Source organism: Cydia fagiglandana, chromosome 7 (genome assembly GCF_963556715.1).
Source record: "Cydia fagiglandana chromosome 7, ilCydFagi1.1, whole genome shotgun sequence".
In the NCBI taxonomy this organism is placed as follows: Eukaryota; Metazoa; Arthropoda; class Insecta; order Lepidoptera; family Tortricidae; genus Cydia; species Cydia fagiglandana.
Window position 1 is genome coordinate 5,313,607 of NC_085938.1, and position 21,214 is coordinate 5,334,820.

The following is a 21,214-nucleotide window of genomic DNA, read 5'->3' on the forward strand; positions in this document are numbered from 1 at the left end:
AAATGACCATTCCCCCCCCCCCCTTATCTCCGAAACTACTGGGTCTAAAATTATGAAAAAAATACACATATTAGCTCTTTTCCTATAGATGCCAGAAAAACCTATTAGAAATGTGCAGTCAAGCGTGAGTCGGACTTAAGTACCTAGTTTTCCGATCCCTACGGGTTTTTTAATGACATTTTACTCACTTTTCTCTAAAAAAAAATATATATTGTTAAAATTGTGTAATGTACGGAACCCTTGGAACGCGAGTCCGATTCGCATTTGGGCGGTTTTTGTATTATACTTACAGTAGTTCTTGTAAAAATGAAACGGCCAAGCCACATACTTTTGGTGTAGGGCTAGTAAAGTTAGAGGGCTTGTAGAGTTAGAAGCTTGGCAAGAGATCTGATAACTTTTTGACAGTGCGAGCCTTATGATTTCGTTTGGGCAACATTTTACATCAAAATGTTTTTGGTGGGATTTCACTTCTTTTTGTAAGTTGCTTATGACAATCTTCCATGCCCTAATTTAAAGGGTTGGGGGTGATTTACTATTAAAAATCCTGAAATAAGTATCTGGGGGCATGGGGGGTACTAAAACTATCTTACATACCAAATTTCAGCTTCTTAGAGGACTTCAGGAAGTACCCGGTATTGATGATCATCAAGTGAGTGAGTCAGTGACGAAATCGAAGTTTTTAGATATGAATAAAATCTAAAGTATAAGAGCTATGCAATTGATATGCTTAATAAGTCCGAGAACTTTGTTTATCTGGTATAATCCAACCCCAAGTTATGAGGGTTCCAAAAAACGACGAAGCGCTTCGAGAAAAGGTAGATAGTGCCCTTGCGCTTTGCTCGTCTTGGCAGGGGCACTGCCGTGCCCCCAGATGTTAAAAGATGATACTACTATAACTAATAAAGATTTATGTTTAGTTACCTACTATTTTCGCGTAAACTAGACAATTTTTATATCTTTAGTTATTAAGGCCCATAATAATTATTTTCACTTATTATAAATAAATCCTCCTGTTATGAAGTATCAAATATTGTTATTTGTATATGTATAACTCTTAAGTTAAAAACAATAAAATCTGTTATTACCTACTGTCAAAATGATTATTTTTTGCGGGATTAAGTAATACACTGCTAGTGTTCAATAAGGCCCATAATAGGACTTTTAAGGTATATTTTCCAAGAGTATCGTAATATTTTTATAACTATTTTGGTATAATGAAGAAACTTAAATAAATGAGAAACCTATTTGAGTGAGTTTTTCATACTTCATATCCTGTTTATTAAAAAAAACCATTTTAATTTAAGGTGGGCTGTATATAGGCATATACGGCTCACACGGAATATACAATAAGGTAAGTGGCCTCACTTACCTTATTGTATATTCAGGATGTATACCGTGTAATATTGAGCAGTTGGTTTATAATATACATATTATGATATTGACCTTGAATAGGACAGGACATGACAATAGGAACCAGAAATAGGTATAGTTGGTCAAACCATTTGTCAGTAAATAAAAACAAAAAACTATATTCATCCTTTTTTTTGGGTGCTAGTACTAGTGTAAGTCAAAGATAGTATGATGATTCTCTCTGTCTATGTTTGAAATGAGACGTTCTTTTTACAAACTATGTATAGTAAAAAATAGTTGTGAATATCTTGTACATTTTTATTACAATATTAGTCAAGATAATGAAATATAGCTGGTCAAGCAAATCTTGTCACTAAAAAAAGGCGCGAAACACAAATTTTCTATGGGACGATATCCCTTCGCGCCTACATTTTTCAAATTTGCCGCCTCTTTCTACTGCCAAGATCTGATTGACCAGCTGTAGGTATTTTTACGTAATAAGATATTTTAATTTCACGTAATGTCCGCATCTAATTTATACATGTGCACGGTAAACAAACAAATGAATGATAAGAAAAGACAGACAGTGTTACTGAGCGGGAGGTGGGGCGAGGGGCGAAGTATAGGTAGGCTATGATAGGCTCTCGAGCGCCGCGCCGGCGACTGACGGACCAGCGCGGCGTATGTATGAATTTCGCGCCTTTTTAACTAGATTTTACTATTACAATGCAAGCTACACGCAGAAATTTCTTACTTTCCATAATATGGCTGCGTATATTATTTTATAGTAATAGACTTATTTTTACAGACTCTAATTCAATATTAGATCTTATAGGACAAAAAACGCATATTAATTCTAGAGCATATATCTTATTCTTCTAGCTTTTTAGCTTGCCTATTAACTTAAAAAATGAGATATGTTGTTGTGGATTTATTAAACTTTAATTCAATATCGACAAAATAATAAGCTTATTGTAGTTTGATAAAGAAGCACGTTAAAAAAAATTCTAATAATTTTACATTATAAAGCGTCATACATATTATAAACAATGGAACTTAAACATTGCACTTTAATTCAATATTAAAAAATCATTACTAAAAATATATAAATACCTAATTTATATCTAACGCTCGTTCTAACTTTTCATCATATATTGCAAATATGCTTAAAAATATGTCCCATATCAGATAAGTATCACTTTTTCAACTTTAGAATTATCAAAACTTATAGTGCAAAAATCCGGTCCCACTATTGAGCTAACTATTCACATATACAAGTCGTTTCATGCATATACAATTAGACTAGGTAACTAACTTTGGTTTTGATTTTGTAATAACTTTGATTTTGTGTAATGGTAATTATCATTTATAAAAAAAAATATATTAAATTACAGTAACCTTTTAAGCATGTATTCTAAAGGGTTGGACTACCTTATGTTACCCGAAGGCACAAATAGCGGTAGTGGATTTTCTTTAAAAAAAAAATATTATTATAAAAATTAAATATATAAGCAAAATATTTTTAAAATAAAAGTGAGATAAACAGTAAATATTTTGAATTCATTAGTTATTCTGAAAAAAAAAGTATTAATTAAAAATAGTATCATTATTGGTATGTTAATAACAAGTAAGCATTTTTATTACCTTAAAATAAAAAGAAGGGACAGCATTCAGCGACACTCGGTCTCTTATCATGTGGAACATCTGAAAAATGGGAAGTATTCAGTTTAGACAGAGAATATAGATGTTTTGTAATTATTTTGGCAGACATAAATTTCAGTGGATGAAAATTATCAATGATGATGATGATGATGATGATCCTTCCGGCCGGTTTCGACCAAGGCGACCACTACGACTCCTAGTTAGTTCGGCGCTCGTGCGCCCGAATATGGCTGACGTAGCCGATCTTTGAGGTGAACCCCCGCGCACATTGAGGGCACGTGAGAACGCCAGCCACATAGTGGTAGTGAATGGAAGCAGGCTGGCGTGCTTTTAGCTCGTCGCGTTTAACGTCGAGGTCAACTTTACGTTGCTCCTCGAAATCGCGCACTTTGTCATGCACCAGCCTGCGCCACTCAGGACGCTGTGCTGCCAAACCTTCCCACTGAGAGGGCTCGATGTTGCATCTTTTCATGTGCCGTTTCTGAACATCTTTGTATCGGAGGAGTTGCCCGCCAAGTTTCCGCTTACCCTCCTCTAGCTCAGAAAAAAAGATGCGCTTTGCCACTCTCTCCTCCGCCATACGCGATACATGACCGCACCACCGAAGTTGTCGATGCATTAAGTAAGCCTCTAGTCCACCGACCTTGGCGCGTCGCAGAACTTCGGTATTTCGCACTCGGTCAGACCACTTAATGTTCATAATCTTACGTAAGCATTTGAGGTGGAACTGGTCTAAGGTACGAATGTGGTGACGGTACACGCACCACGTCTCGGAAGAATATAAAAGGTTAGGCAGCACGATCGCCATGTAAACCGAAATTTTGGTGGCCAGTTTTAGGTCGTGCGTGCAGAAGACCTTGGAACACAGTTTTCCAAACGCAAATAATTATCAATAATTATTAATTAGACATACATATGTAATACTTAAAAAAAAAAAGTAGTTGGAAAAAAAAATCATTTGAAAAATAATTGGAGTAAATGTTTCATTATTGTGATATAGTTCATGAAAATTGTTTTATTTAAATAAAAAAAAAATTAGGTTATGAAAAACATACTTACTTAGAAAATGATGTCTCATAATTAGGAAGACTAATTACATATAATCATCTTACACGAACGCCTAATGTATCCTGAAATCATATTAAGTAAAAATTTAAAAATCTGTAATTCAAAACAAAAGTTCTAAAAATAGCTGAAATACATCGTGAGACGCATTCAGCCACTTATAAAAGATCGGGAAAAAAAAGGTTAGCAGGTACTCCTTTAGTGTGTGTGACGACGCTTTCATGTCGTGTTAGTGTAAACAAAGATTTTAAACGAGAAAAATAATATGGTGTAAATCAATGAGTTGGATTTATTAATCATATATATACGTTATGAATAAATAAAATGACACTAAAATAGTATAACAGATTAAATGTTAAGTATAAATTAGCACTACGTAATACATACTATATACTGAAAGTTCTGATCGTGTGATACCAAATTGATATTCCTAGAAAAACATTGTAGTTTATATTAAAACAAAAATGTATGATAGTAGAAAGAACAGAGTATTACTTACATTAAATAGGATCATCTATGTTGTCTAATAATCCGGCTTCATTTATGAGGGCCTGAAAAAAAAATTAAAAATTAAATAAACATTATTAATTGATTCTATGGAATCTGAAAGTAAAATAAATGTAATTAAAATTAAAACAACTTACATTGAAATCCAGCGGAGGTTCTTCGTTTTCATCTACTTGCTCCGGGATATCAAATAATAAATTTTGTAAACTTGGTGTAGGCTGTAAAATAAATAAACATAGTTAAATGCAATAAACATGTTTATATGTACAACAATAACATTATTGATTTCTTAATCATACATACTTCAACATTAATAACAGCGTGGTGTGGAGACCCCGGAGCTGCTTGAATTATTTGTATAACATATCTGAATTGTTGTCCGTTGGCTACTAATTTTTTCTATAACAAGAAATATTTTGTTTTAGCGTTAAATAGTATTGTGATAAAAATTTACAAATTATTAAAATAAAATATTTGCCAAAACATTGATATAATATAATAATTATGTAAATAATAATATAATTATATACCCTTAATCTGCGGAGACGATCCTTGAAATTCCTGATTTTCTTGTTTAACATTTCAAAATTATAATGAGGTTCGTCATTCATACACAGTATTAAAAGATCTAGACGGGCAAGCTCGGTCAGAAATTCATCACCATGATATAAATTGTTGATGTCCCAAATTATTGGAAATTGCAATATCTTATAGTCAATTTTTTTAAGTTGCATTTTTAATAGTGTACACTTCACAAACACAAGCTAACACTTCAAATGAGGGTTTTTCGTTGCGTATAACCAATTGACAATTTGTAACCTATGGTTTGTGCCAGGGGGCGCCACTGTGGACACCATAGACAAAGCAAGGGAAGTACTTATAGTATTCACCAATGATGTTGCTAGCAAACAAATTAATTGAAATTGAATCGTTTACAATATTTAAACTTGGATTTAAGTAAATATCATTAAACACTGTCATGAAAACATGTTGAGGTCATAAAATTTAGAAAGTTGAAATCGAATCTATCGATCGTATAAACAAAGGACCGTTTAAGACAATAGAATTACAAGGAAGGGTCATATTGAATGCACATGTTGGAGTTTGTAGTAAAAAAAATCAGCCATGGTTCGAGGGGTTTTTTACCTGCTGTTGAAATGCGTGGTGTTTTGAGTACAAAGTTAGAGATAAAGTGTTATTTAATTAATTTAGATAGTAAAACTACACACAATACATATTGAATAAATATATAATGAATAGTGATTTAGATTGAATACTAATTATTCAGCAAAGGTGGTCGACTAGGTAGAATGCCGAATAATTGCAAATATTTGTAGCATCTCTAGTATTTATAGTGTAAATGTACAAAATAATAACATGTTTAGAAATAGGCTATATAAAATATGAAAACAATGGTATTTTTGAATATAACATAAATACTTTAATCTGAAATTTGTTACATTATCATAAAATATGAAAACTATATATTAAATACATGAAATTAAATATTTATCTTACTCTGCATATAACAAGAGGAAAATCTATATTTGAAGTTATTACTTTAAAAATAATATTATATATAATAATAAATAATTTATGCGAGAATTGGTGATAAAATAATACACGTGGAATATATCATACAGAAACATTGGCATAAATGTACAAATTTAACGAGTTAATTTGTATAAATAAATAATTAGATAAGATATAGAATTAAAAAGTAAGAAAAACATTCAAACTTACCAATTATTTGTTCAACAGCAAAATACACTATGGCATTACACTTCACAATAGCACTCAACTTCACTACATCGGGTAAAATTCAAAACTGGTCAATGACAACGGACAGTTATGCGACGCATCTCCCTATTATCATTTCCGAGACGCATCTTTGCGGGGTTGCCATAATAAAATAATGAGTTATTGTATTACCATAGTAAGATATAAAACGAAACGTTAACTAAGATAGTATTAACGTTATTTCAATTGTTTTTTTTTTAACTTTAAAATAAATAATTTTGCAAAAACAAATTCTGTTTAGTATTATTATTATTAAATAGGAGGGAGATTGGGGTTATGTCAGAAACATTGTTTTTATGTTTCATAAAAATTTAAGGTTTATTTGGTACATTTTATTATGATTGCAAATCATTGACGTTGGCTATCTGTAGAAAGGGCCTAGTAAGAGTTGAATGAACTGGCAATTGAAAGGCAATGAAAGATTATTAACTGATTTAATTATAATAATAGATAGATGGACATTTGTTAATTTTGCAAGAAGTGTGTGAAATTTTGTTTATTTTGTAAGAATGATTTTTACGGTTAGACAAATGTTAGATTGCAATCAACCTGGATTTGTTGGTATTTTGTTGCGAATAATACACAAAATAGTCAACAAATTCTTATCAGTAGGCTAAAATCGTATGACGATTCGACCCATTTCAATGGGTAGTTTTTGTTGACTATACACTCCACAAGAAGCTAAGATCATGACTAATTACACACCTCATCGTGAATAAGATCTTTGATATCAAAACACGATGATGACATGTCAATGAACATGCATTATCACATTATTATATGCGAAAAGAGTTATTGAAGCATTATTTTTAAATATATTTTATCGAGTTATTTGAGATATGGTTTTGTATAAAAAATGGTTTTAAGTAATTATTTTTGTTTTAAATAGAAAGATAGATAGTTGTATTACAATGTCTACAAGTAGGACTTATTTTCATATATTATAATGATGAAGTGTTTACAGTAGTGTAGGTATTTATAAATTAAATGTTTTTGTATGTTTTTCTTTTTAAAGATTTTCAATGGGATTTATTTACAAACATTACATAGTAGTTTTGATTTAAATCTATGTTATGTTTGTGAAGGTAATATTTTGATACAAGTATCAGGATATTATCATGGTATTTTTAGGTTTCATTAACACTTTATTATTAATATGGGAGTAAGTCTGAAGTCAAATATCTTGTTCATGTATGTGACATTTTCCAAGAAAACTTGATTGGCAGGGGTGATTTGGTAATGGAATTTGGATTGAATTTTGATTAATGAAGTATGAGTATCCTAGTACTTATATCAAATGATTTTTCTACTTTGTGAGGGGAGGTTTTATTGGTTCATTTATTAACCGGACAATGTGGTTAAGTCGCCGGATAGAAAGATCCATAGACTAGGATGAAACCATAAAACCGAGCTACTAGAGTTTATTGGATTCACGACCCAATACCCTAGACCGGCAGGAAAATCGTGACGAAAAGATAATCATAACACATTATTAAAATTCAATGATCTGGGTTTCATATTGGATCAATCACAATCAATGAGTATTGGTTTAAACACACATCATACACCACACGTTTAGTATACAAGGGAGGGAAAAAGGGGATAATACCAACAAATTAAGGATATAATTTTCATTTTTTTATTGGAATAGGGTCCGAGAATTCTACATGTATGTGTATACGCATACATTGCAAATTCTCGAGGGGGCGACTGTAACTAGACGCACTAGCTGATCTAGTTAACATAAATAATGATTGACACAGCTGATCAATCGATCTATATTATTTTCATAAACTTTAAAACCTCAATTATTATATACAAATGTTAATTAAAATAAATACATGTAAGTAACTATAATATATGCATTCAGTAAATTAATTTTAAATAACAGCAAAACATTCTCACGAGAAATTCGAAACAACAAACAAAAACTTAACTGAGTCAAGTTTGTAGTGGGCCATTAATCAGAAAAACTGATTCGCTGAATCCAAAGAGAATGGAATGTGTATAGAGAATTACTGTCGGTGAATTTTGTAGTCACGAAGATTATGCTGCCATCTGTTGACGCAGTATTGAAACTAAAGATGAAAATGTATAAAAATATCAATAAAACATATATATTTACATATAGACATAAATGATTTTTATTAATTTTGGAACGCCATGTGTTTTGATCCATGTTTTTTTACAGTGATGTGCATTAGAATTGTTGAATATCAAGAGAGTGGCGCCATCTGTTAGAGAGTGGCTTTGTCTTGATTTCCGAGGCAAGGGGTTTCTTTTGACTTTGCTTGTCTTATGGGATTCACATCTCTTTGCTAAAACTACTCAAGATTGGAACTCGAGTTTAAAGGAAATAAATAACAAAGTTTTTATTTTGAAGTGCGCCTAACGCGTCAAATGCGTCAAACGCGTTTCGTTAATGTCTTTTATGGTTATAAATACCCCCACGCCAAGCTGGGAACGGTTGATTCTATTTTTGTCCGTCGGATTGTCACGATCTCTGGCTCGCCCGTAGACGTTAAAACAAAGGTGTTATTTTTACGGTTGAATGTTTGACATTACGTAGCTACTATGCTGCTTTTTGTCAGACTGTTCAATTGCTAGTTCAGTGTAAATACTTACGTGTGTTTTGGTGTTTTTGTGTTTTAGAGCCAGATTAGTGTCTGATTGCACGGTCAATCAACCGAAAACGCCTAACCTAGCGGTGATAAGCAGGCTTTTCCGGGAATCCAGTAGAGTGTTAGGTCCAGGTCGCGAGAGGGGCCTGGCGTCAACCTTTTTACCTACACAGGTGACGATTATACCTCTTACGTTATCTTCAAGGTCTGACAGAGGGATGTGAGGATCTCACGTGTGGATTATTAAGAGTAATCTTTACTCACTGAAATCTGTTGGTAATTGAAGAAGCGTGGTCTTGTTATATATATTTATATATTCACATATTATATTTGGAATAGGGCGCCTTATTCGTCAGTACCCTTGGCTACGGCCTATACTGCGGAGGGAGGCAAATTACACAGACACTAGGGTTTGCAATACCTCGGTTTTGTCGGCCGAACGTTTACAGCTTAAATTAGGGTCCCTCTCACACGCTTCCCCCCCTGTAATACTAGAGGTTCGCTTCTAGTCTTACACATTAGAATAGGTGAAATTGGGGTAGAGTTAGGGTAGAGTCATTATTTGGGTGTTAGGGTTAATTATTATTTCTTTCTTTATTATTATTTATTCTTTCACATGTATTTTGGTTACATACAGTGTTAAAATCATTAGAGAGTTAGTTGTTTTAAAATACAGAATAAATTAAAGTCTAGTTTTAGTAGCATATGGATGGGTTACTGAGGCTCGTATATTAAATATGATTTAAAGGTAATACATTTTTATATTTGGTGAGATAGGGGAACAAAGTTATTTGAGGACATACTAAATAATTTTGTTATAGGGAGCTAGTGACAGGCGAAGCAGTTCACTAGTGACAATTTGAGCTTTTCTATATTGGGTATCTAAGGGTTAAAAAGTCATGTTTATTAGACGATCGCTTCAGTATTCCATACATTTATAGTATATTCAGATAAGTTTCTTGGCGTTTCTTCTTGTCTGAAAATAGGTTCCGAAACGCAGATAAAAGTAAATATTACATAGTGTTTAGGAATACCTATTAAAAACAAAACAAAATAAAATAGGTATTATTTAGTTTAGAGACCCGACTTCATCCGAGGCGTGACAGTAGATAAAGTATGTTTGTACGTATTAATTTTTGCAACATTTACATATGCATATTTTCCTTTAGCTAGCTAGATTAGCGAATGGATATAAAAGGAAAATATAATTACAAACAACAAGGGCTTACACTACTGTTCATGGTAACTGGTCACGGTAGGGCTCGGTAGAAGATAAATTCTAAAAAAATATAATTTAGTATTTAATTTTTTTCATATGATAGTGTTATAATATAGAAATACAGTAGAAATATTTACAATTACATAGGGTATTTTAGGGGTAGTATTTTAAATCCAAATCTAATCAGTCTGCACATAAAAGACGAAGGGTACTAAGGTTCACAACGTATTAATTTCACTAGACGATCACATGGCCAAATTTATTTATTTTTATTTATTTATAATTAATTCTGGATGAGTTTTATTAAAGTAGATTAGCTAATATTGGGTTAAGGTACAGTAGGAAATAAATCTAACTGAAAATCACGCATTACATATTATGTCAAGTTTAATCAAGAGACATCTTATATTAACACTACTAGCAAACTATACACGCACACACGCAAGAAGGGCTTTAGCTTAGGTTTTACTTTATAGTCGTATATTTTTATTGACGCTACAATGTATACAAAACATAAAATAGTTCAGTCTTTAATTCAATTAAGTAAGAAAATTTGTCGCATTCCTTGTTATTTCTGGGTTACAGTAATTGAATTATGAGGTTTAGCGGTTTAAGTCCCCGGGGTTGAAACTGTGATGTTGCAGCCACAGTATAGCTAAAGCAGTTACACAACTTACGCAAACAAGTAGACGCGCTTTTTAAAAACTTCCTAGTGAATGGATAGGATTAGTAGCAATTTTAACAAGGATGTATATATGTAAGGTGGGCAACAATTTATTGAAGAAGTTCACCTTAGGTACAAACTGCCTTTACACTTACGATATTCTTGTAATAATTCTAAAGAAGGCGTATTTGGTCTGATCGAATAACGTCGATTGACCTCAAGCTTATATTAACAATAACGTTTCATAATTTTTACCTACAAGAAAACATTATGTTTTTAACTATGCATAGTTACAATTCAAGGTTACGTGTTACGTATTAAAAACTTGTATATTGAATTATTTATGTTTGGCTCTTCCACTTCCACAATAATCGGTAGGTACTTTAAGTACTGCTTTTAACTATTAAATCTTCTATGCCTTTAAAAGTATAGTAGTTGAATCATTAAACTTTTGAGCCGTTGTGGTCGTAAAAATCTTTTAAGTCACAAGAATGTAACGAAATTTAATCAGATTTTATGAATCGTACAAACAGTATAAAATAAAATTCCATGTTTGGGGAACTTAAATATTACAATGATCGTTTGGGAAAGCACAGAAAGTACCTATGTAGGTAGTGATCTGAAAGACTCGAGCCTTTTAGCTCTTTTTTTAGGGCTCGCCTCATCTCTTGACGCCTAATAGGCTAGAAGCCTATTTCTATTTAATTAGTAAAATAGGCTTTTAGCGTTTTAGGCGCCAAAAGATGAGGCGCGCCCCAATAAAGAGCTAAAAGGTGGTAGTCTTTTGGATCGCTATATGTAGGTGTTTAGAAACACAATCATTAAATAAAACACGATTTAATATAGTTTTATAGGTAGTAAATAAGTCTTCATATTGTCGTAGTTATTTTATTTAGAAAGAACTTAAAGAAGTTATACATATAGGTGGTAGTTTAAACGCCAGTTGATAGATTAAATAGGTACTGGATGCGAAAGGAAAAGCTATGAAAAGTTACAATTTATGTTACCATTCTGTAGTTATGACTACCTTGGATTAAGGTTTATAATTCTGGCAACCCAACTTTGTTAGTGGAAAAAGCTAGCCAGAGCATAATATACGATATTTTAGTTACCTACTTAGATTCGTAGATTCCCTAGTAGATTGCTCTTAACACGCCAATGATATCGTTATTAGATTTCAAGTGGCCATAAAACTACACGGATGCCAATAACACTAAAACAAGTTATTCGATATGCGGACGTAGACAATAAAATGTCTGGAATCCATGAAATTTTTATTGGTGTCGTAATAACGACTCCTATATTTTTGACAAATATGACAATTGTATATAAGTATCAGGGATGTAACGGATGTGGTTTTATCGGAACCGAAAACGGAAACTGATGTTTTCAGGTTCGTTTAACGGAATCGGAAACGGAAGCGGAACCAGAAACGGAACCGAAAATGGAACAGGAACTAAAATAGAACCTGAGTGATAGATAGGTAGACGAGAAGTTATAGTCCGCGGTGTTGTGTCCCCCAAACAACAAATTAGTGCAGCATGTGACAAGCGGGGCGATGAGCGAATGACTGGTATAAACCTGTTTGTTTTTGATGGACACTGCTCATGTCCCGCTGCCGCGCTAAGCATTGACAACCAATATACTTCTGTTTCAAAAGTAACGGAACCGGAACAGAAACGGATGTGTAATACCAAACGGAAGTTCCATCTTAACGGAAACGGAGCTCCGTAACATCCCTGATATGTATGTATACCTATATAAAATACCACCAGAAAATTTGGCTATTGTACAAATTTGCATTGTACAATTAACAGCAGGGGTAGCTACGCAGATTATATTGATGCCCAGTGGTGTTTTTCAAACCAAATAAAGAATTACTTGTTTAAGTATATGCCCATAAGCTTGACGTTGACATTTTTATTTACCCCCAGCCACACCCCAGTTTAGCTACGCCATTTTAAAAGTGAACAAAGACTTTTCCAGTCATAATAAAATAATTATGTACAACAATTCTATCTCGAGGCGACGCGCGTGCTTCTCCCAAATTGGGGCAATATTCCACCTTTCCCCATGATCCAATATTTGTACCTCTAGATAAATTCTAGCTGACAATTTATACTTTCCTTCGTTTTCTCTCTTTCACTCAACAACTGCTACTGTATACAGAGAAAGAGAAGCAGTGAACGATTTTCAGTCCAGTGTTTCAAGCACACCTAGCAGCCGGTGACAACTGTAACTATCAAAGTTTTTGCCAACAAACTTCATCCGATTCTATCGTGTGTGCAAACAAGAGATCTCGTAACTTTTGCGGCGTTAACTTTGCTTCACGTCTCGTCTTTGCGACACAATTAGTTTTTAACATTTCAGTTTTAATTGCTAACTTCATCGAGACGCTTTAGGTATTGCTCTAAATTAGGCGGTACTAATATTATATACAATATACAGGACACTTTACTCAGACATGTTACATAGCATTTCCAAGCGCTTTTAGGCTCGGTGCACGCACGTCTATGGTACATAGAATATGTCGTACAACGTACGATGTCCCCTGATCCATCACAAGGCTAATTGAGTAATGGCCGATGGCAGACTGATTGATCGCAGCTAAATATGATGCATCGGAAAAGTTGGTACAGATTGTTGCGGGTACTGATTTGGCGCGTGACTTCGTAGAGGGGTTTTTACTTTTTGTGGCTGGGAGAGTAGCTACTATAAACACAACTGGAGAAATGGCCATTCATTTGGAACATTACAGTATTATTATCTGAAAATGGCGTTTATAGTTTTTCTCAGCATCGACTTTGTTGAAGGCATGGTTGAATTGACTTTTAAATGATGATTTTGAATGATAAATATTTAATGACATTAATTTAGATTTGACTTGGTTTATTTTTGTTTGATATCTTACAGTTAATATATTCTTCGGGTTGGTGTGGTGAAAAATTTTGTGTTTCATTCGGGGGCAAATTTTGTTTTTAACTCGTTCGTTACGCTCGTGGTTAAATTTTGAAATCTTTCGCTTGTACGGGTATCAATAATAGCACGAGTGGTTAAACAACAACTGTTAAGTATAATGTGTCGTATCAACTCACAAATATAAAGGGAGCATCAAGAACAATTTGCTTTACAACCAACCACCGCGGTGAAAATAAGCGATACATCTGCCTCTATTGCCGGTGGAAATTGCTTGCAAATTGATACGAGCACAATTAGAGTTCGCATAGAACAATAATGATGTGCACCCCGGTAACGGAATATGTACGGAACCCCCGTTTCTTTGGGGTACCGCACAAAGATGATCAAAGCATCAAATAATGGCACACATTAACTTTTAAATGAAGTGGTTAGGGAAATATTCAATTTTTTAATGAAAAGGGGTGGAAATGAATGGATATTGAGGCATCTTGGTATTCTAAAACTTAATACAAATATCGAATAATTGTAAAAGTAACGCAGGCCTATTAATGGGTGGCTTTATCCACGTGACCAAACATCCGTCACTTATTAACAGAGCGCGATTGAAAGTGACGGATACCGTTTTATCACAATGTCACGTAGACATGAATCATATCCGTACAGATTCAGATTAACAACTTGATACGGTTTTAATCTTAAAGGCTTGCTACACGGTCGCCGACAAGCCTTCTAACCGTCTGACCTTGGTCTGTCCTTGGTCAGTTTTGGTCAAATTTTGTTGGTAACAACTGTCTACACGGTCCTGGACCGGCCAAGGCCACGCGGTCTGGGGACTTGTCGGCGACCGTGTAGCAAGCCTTTTATTTTGATAGCCTTGGAAGCCGCTCCCGCTGATTGGTGCTTGCAAAATGAAGTGAAAGACGTGCATGAAATCCTCAAGTTGATCGTCAAGGTCGTATCAAAACCATAAGAAATTGTTATATAGTCAGACCGTAAAAAGTCTGCAGCGATTTTGATAGCCCACGCAGTGCAAGTGTCATTTTAAACCTCAAACTTCTATGAAATTATGACGTATACATAACACTTACACTGCGTGGGCTATCAAATCCGCTGCAGACTTTGTTTGGTGCGACTATATTACAATTGACCTCCAGAAGTTTATAAAGGAAGAAGGAAGGGAAGGAGTTCATTAAAGTACGTTATCTAAAACTCAAAGATAACTGGCTACCGGTCAGAGGTGAAAAGGAAAAACATGGCGTCATAAGTCATCGAATCTGCCAGTGTGATTTGAAAAAACATGTCAGTTTTCTCCTAAGTATTCCCCGTAGACATGCTGTTGTAAATAATTTAGTATTATTATTTTGTGTTGTGTATTTGTGTAAAATTTTACTTCGTCTTATTTGCGAATACTAACGGGTCTGTGCCTAAAAGATTAACAGTGTTTTTATCATCGAGAAAGCCGGCGATGTGTTGACTTTTCTCGAGGCCAGGATCATTCCAAGGAGACGCAACAGTTATTAACTCATTAAGTAAGTGCCTTATTGCCTTAAATTACGGTCAAGTCAAAGTATTTTGATCGGGGAATGTTTACTAACCCGATTAGTTTCGAAACTATAAATAGGATTCATTTCACATTCGTTTCATTCGGCATTCATTTCATAAGCCGGTGGCTACATCACAACAAGACAGTATGAAAGTAGATTATAAGATGATTCTTATTAAAATTCATCAAATAATTGTAAATCAGTAGCAATAGGTGATGTACTCGTATAAGAGCCAGCTAGATAGCATTAACGTTATTGAGGTGAAATAGTTTTTGAGCGAGTAAGTAAGTGAAAAATGGAAACATCAGGAGCACTCCACTCCCCGCGGCGACGAGTGACACTACCCGGAGAGGGAAATGACGATGCTAAGATGGGGAACTAAGACTCGACACTACACAACAGGAGTTATTATCAAATGAATTCACTAAAACGCTCCTGATGAAATATGTGTGTCGTGATTTATCTAGTGTGTCAAGGGTTGCACTAAGGAGCAAAAGTTAATTTAAATTCTGATATAATACTTAAAGCGTTTACATAGACTATAGAGGATATGGAAAATATGAGCAAAAGTTTTTTTTAGAATATTCATAACGATGGGTAGTGTCACAATGATAATTATGAGTTTCTCCCATGATCCATGATAAGTCAAGCGAGATGCTTTCTCCTGTTTATATTAGTTTATCAATAGGCATACATTTATGGCTGCGCCATGCTTCATGTGATACCTGGTTGACTATCTCGATTGGTGTCAGTAGATTGGCAACTAACATTTAAACACGAAATTAAACAACAATTTAAGAAATAGTCGAATAACCTACTATTCCGTAGATCATAGCATTCATAGCAGAAGCGATATTTTAAATGCAAATCGAAATAACAAACTTCATTTCACAACGTAAAACTTTTGTCACTTCGAAAGTATTGGCCTTTTGCGTCCTTTTGTTATTTCCAGTATTTTGAATATCGACGTCGTCCCTAACACTTTTAAATTTAAGTTCAATTTACTTAAAGGAAGGAAAACTTCTCAAGTAGGTACGTGTATAAATTCTTCCATGAATTGCTATTTTTAATGGGTACCGCCAAATACGGACCAATTTTAGTACGGATTAGTTTAAAACCGGATATTTTTTTTGATGAATAGAAACTTCAGGACAACATAAAATTTTAATAATGAAATAGAAAAGTACTAATACTTGCCTACCCATAGCGCATACCTCATCATCGAACGGTTCCGTTACGTAAACTAAAACCGTACTATGTAAATATAAAAAACGCATTGAGTTCATCAAACGAATTTATCTCTCCATGCGAATTATTCTACAAACGCAACAATAATACATGTATTTCTCCTTATTCTTTGACTCACAAAGGCAGGATATGGCGGAAATTTTTCAAAAGTTGTCTGCTTCCGTAGCTGATTGTATGCAGCGAAGGAGCTCGGCTGTTGTGTCCTGTCGACTGACAAATGTACGGAGCGGACAAAAAATTACTTGAAAGGAACGCGTTCAAATATTGCGAGTGCGGGACATGCATGGAAATTCTTATAGAAATAGTTTCTTATATTCTGATTCAAATCTAAGGGATAATATAGAAATGACAGGAAGTAGCAATGTGTACAAATTCAAAATTTGTCCAAATACGAAGGAAGTGTGGAAGGTGGTTTGTACTTTCTGAAGAACTAGGGGAGTAAACAATGTAATGTGCCACCTATCAGTTTTTATCATCATTTTTTAACTTTTCCAGCAACCCGAGTAGGATATTATTTTATATCTCTGACAGACATAAATATGTATATAAAAACTTTACATATGACGAAAAAATGGTGCCTATTTTTTCATCATCATCATTTTTTCATCTTTTCATTTTTTCACCTTAAATAAATCTAAGCTAAGTTCTGAATGTAGCGGTAAACACACATTAATCATTATACATATATATGCATGTCGAGCGGTACGGTCAGAACTTACCTATATTGAAAATGGATAAGTTTTTGAATCTAGCCTTTCTTCGTATGGAAATTGAAAAATTGCTAGTCAACAGCCGTTAGTCATAACAGAAAACCTACTGCTGAAGTGTAAAACGGAACTTTTGGTTCGGTGTGTGTGTCACAACATACATATTTGAAGACAAATGCAGTCGGTTTTTTCTCAATATAGATTATCGTTTACTTATAGAATGATACGTTCTGTATAGTATAATATTAGGAAATCAAGTATTAACGGTACTTAACAAAAAATATCGAATTATATCGATATTATAGAAAAATATACGACGTATTTAAAAAAAAAATTTACACGTTACCTAAAAAAATAATGTAAAAAGCGACAACGCACAAAAGTGATTCAGAACTACCATCGCCCACACTCTTAACTGTCCATCGGTGGACCTATTATGCCTTTTGTAATAAGGTACACCGATGGTAATTACTTACCCCCTTATTCATAAACGTGTACTAAAGTTGACAAGCCGATAATAATCGTTTGTCCCTTTCCGACGAATTGGTATGATGAAAAGGGACAAACGATTATTATCGGCTTGTCAACTTTAGTAAACGTTTATGAATAAGGGGGTTACACTTTACTTACTAACTCACTCACTCACTTTACTTAATACACTCAATAAATATCCACTAAGAAATTATTAATAACGGGTATTATTCTATAAATTATTTGAGTGTATAGTGTCGTTTCACATCTGGCTGTTATTTCAATCAAGTCGAGAAAAACTAGTTGTAAAAAAAAAGATGTTATCTGGCGTGAAGTGTGACTTAGCACGTGGTTAGCTTTGGTGATTTTAATACGAGTAGATTCCTGTATATGTCCATATTATTATTTACAAAGAAATAGTTTAGGTATTTATATAGTTATCTTCGACTTCGCGCGGCGCGGGCAATAAAAATACCTACTAACTACTGTTTTTGAAAACTTTTGCAACTTTGATTTGTGACCCCTCCTTAGTTAGATATGCACCCACGTAATGCTATCTCGTTTTATCAATCTTCCTTGACAACTTAATGGATTATAGAAATCGTCTTTAGGGGAGGCAGTGTCTTGAGAAAAAACTTTCCGAAGGCATCTTCAATGGCATGCATTATCAAGTTACCCATTAACGCAAGAGGAATTTATTATATCTACGAAAAAAAAAACCATTTATTACGTCTTTTAGCAGGATTTTAAGGGTCATTCATTGAGCATTTCCGATACCTTATTCAGCATCAACACAGTATTTTTATTTATTAATGAATATATTCATTGTAAAATTAGAAAACTCGGTATAGGGAGTGCTCGTGTATTATACTGAGTGGATTGTTGTCACTTTACTGCTGTGATTGGAACCTTTAACTTCGTTACTCATTTTATCAAGGATTACGGTGACGTCGATAGTTTCCCGATGCTGTAATGTTCGGTCGCAATTGGATTGTTACCTTAACCCCTTCAATCACACTCCCGTTGGTCAGTCAAGTTATAATGATCTTCCAATTTCGATCGGTATAATATATGCAGAGTGGCATCCATTTTGGTGTTAGAATATATTAGAATAAAATGTATTATAGGTTAAGTTTTATATTTTACACCAAATAAAGTATTTCTATTCTATTCTAATTCAATTTGAAATAGCACAAAAAACATGATCACAAAATTGGTCAGAAAATAATGACACAAACATGTCGACAAATTAGTGACATATTTATTGTCTTCTTCTGCTATTGAATTCTCGTTTGGCGCAAGGCCCGTTCAGAACCTCCCAGGCTTTTACGGGATTCGAAATAAATCCCGGGGCGGGAATATCCCGTTTCCCGTCCTAGTTGCGGTTGCGACGACGTGGCGCCGACGCCGATTTATGTGAAGGTTTCCGTTGTAAGTTATTTTTTTAACACTTTGAAAATGTTCATAGATTCTAACATAACGATTGTTTTTAAAATATCCATATTGTTTAGGTACATCATAACATAATCATAAACAATTTAGTGGTAAAATAAAATGATATCATTATGTTACAATATGTAACTAGGTAACTACCATAATTAAGATTGTAAACAATATAGGTGTAACTTAAATAATTATAAGTACTATAAATATAGGTTTTTGGTACTATAAATATAGGTAGCTCCTTGTGGACGTAGATAGTCTGATCGAGAAGTCATTTATTAAGTTAAGATTGAAAGATGAAGCACCTTGTGTTGTTAAGAATTCACCATATCGACTGCGTGTGCTAGAAAAATGAGCCGAGCCTTTGAAAATTTGTCATTAATTCATGCCCGGATATTGCCAGGGAGTGGGTACCTACTGGGTAAAAATAGATTGATTTATCAAATTCTCGCAATTAATAGTTTACTTTTTATTTGGATCACTGATAGGTGACTGACAATCACATACAATACAAGCAATGAAAGCACAAATTATCGGCATTTGCCGGTACCTAAGAAATTTTATAATATTCCACAACGTCAATAAACAAAATATTATACTTATTCTTAAAAGTATAGAATAATGCTGTGTTTACCTTTCATCAAAAGCCTTGAATAAATACGTCCAGAGAAGTTTATATCTTCACCCGTTTTGGGGCACGACATCAAACGCATAAAAAAATATTTTGGCTCATTTGAATTTCATCACATGACAAGGCTCATACATAATAAACAGTTATTTAGTTTTTTTGAGGTATGTAGAAATATGCTTTCGGCAAGGTTGTGTCCCAAACCCGCTCTGAACCAATATATACTGAATAAATGAATCATATTTAATAACTCGTCCCATAGCCGGAACTTAGGAAGTGTGCCGCGTCTATTGACGATGATAAAATTATGGTGACTGAATTATTAAAAACGCTGAAATTACTTTCATACTATATTATATTAACATGCATTTTGACGAAATTTCAAGTCGCCCACTATAATAAATCTCGTTACAAACTGTCAACACCCTTTTAACCTCCTCAGATGTTTCAAAAAGCTAAAACTATTTTTCTTGTTTCGAATGTAGTGTTTATTTACGAAGTTTCAAGTTCAACTAAAAGAAAAACGATTCCGATACAAACTTTAAATCTCCTTTTCACCACCTTAGAGAATGTATTTTAGTAAAACACGGAATCACTAAGATTTTGCACAAATAATGATTTGTGCAAAATCATTACGACACAAGTGCGAAAAGTGGGTAATTCGCAACGATGCGATAAATTAAAACACGGCCGAAGGGAGTGTTTTAAATCGCCACGAGTTGGGAATTACCTTTTCGCACGTGTATTGTACACGTTTTACAATTTACAATACATATGGCTGTATACATTTTCGATATAAGCACGTATAGTGCTACTCGTAGTTACCGCTCCATATGTAGGTACTGTAAAAGCCATTATGTGCTATAAAAGAGTTCGCCGTCTTGATCCCTATCCTAGATACTACGACAAGAAACTCTGAAACACTTTGAGCTCTTTAACTTTCCTAATAGAACTGGAACAAAGTTAAATAAAGCTGTAGGTGCCAACAAGAAGTTTTATTACTAGGTAATGGTGAAACTAATAACAATCTGTTGCTTTAGTTCCATCCATTAGACAAATACCTCTTCTTCTCTGTCGTATCGCTTTTGACAGAGCCGTCGTGGTCACGTTGAGGCGTCCGCTTCGGTAGTAGAGGCGGACACAGCTCTTCGCACGATCTCCCGCCATCTCTCCCTGTTGACAGACTGTCTGGCACAGTCAGATACGCGGTTTCCCACTGCGGATTTTATTTGGTCAGTCTAGCGCATAGGTGATCTGCCGCGCGATCTGGGCTATAACCGCGAAAATCGAAGTACGCAAATAGCGGGGATTTTTCTCTGTCAGTCTAATTACGCCTTCATTGGAGTAAAAGGGAAAGATCCCCGCA

At 34.1% G+C, this 21,214-nt stretch overlaps 1 protein-coding gene across 1 annotated transcript in view; it reads right to left on the reverse strand.

The window, feature by feature from the left end:
• The window catches only part of LOC134665770 (NAD(P)H-hydrate epimerase), a 460,493-nt gene extending 442,018 nt beyond the window's left edge, over positions 1-18,475 (reverse strand). The window contains exon 1 of the mRNA XM_063522750.1: positions 18,450-18,475. The gene's annotated coding sequence lies outside the window, so the exon portion shown is untranslated. The remainder of the gene's footprint in view (positions 1-18,449) is intronic.
• Positions 18,476-21,214: the final 2,739 nt, after the last annotated feature.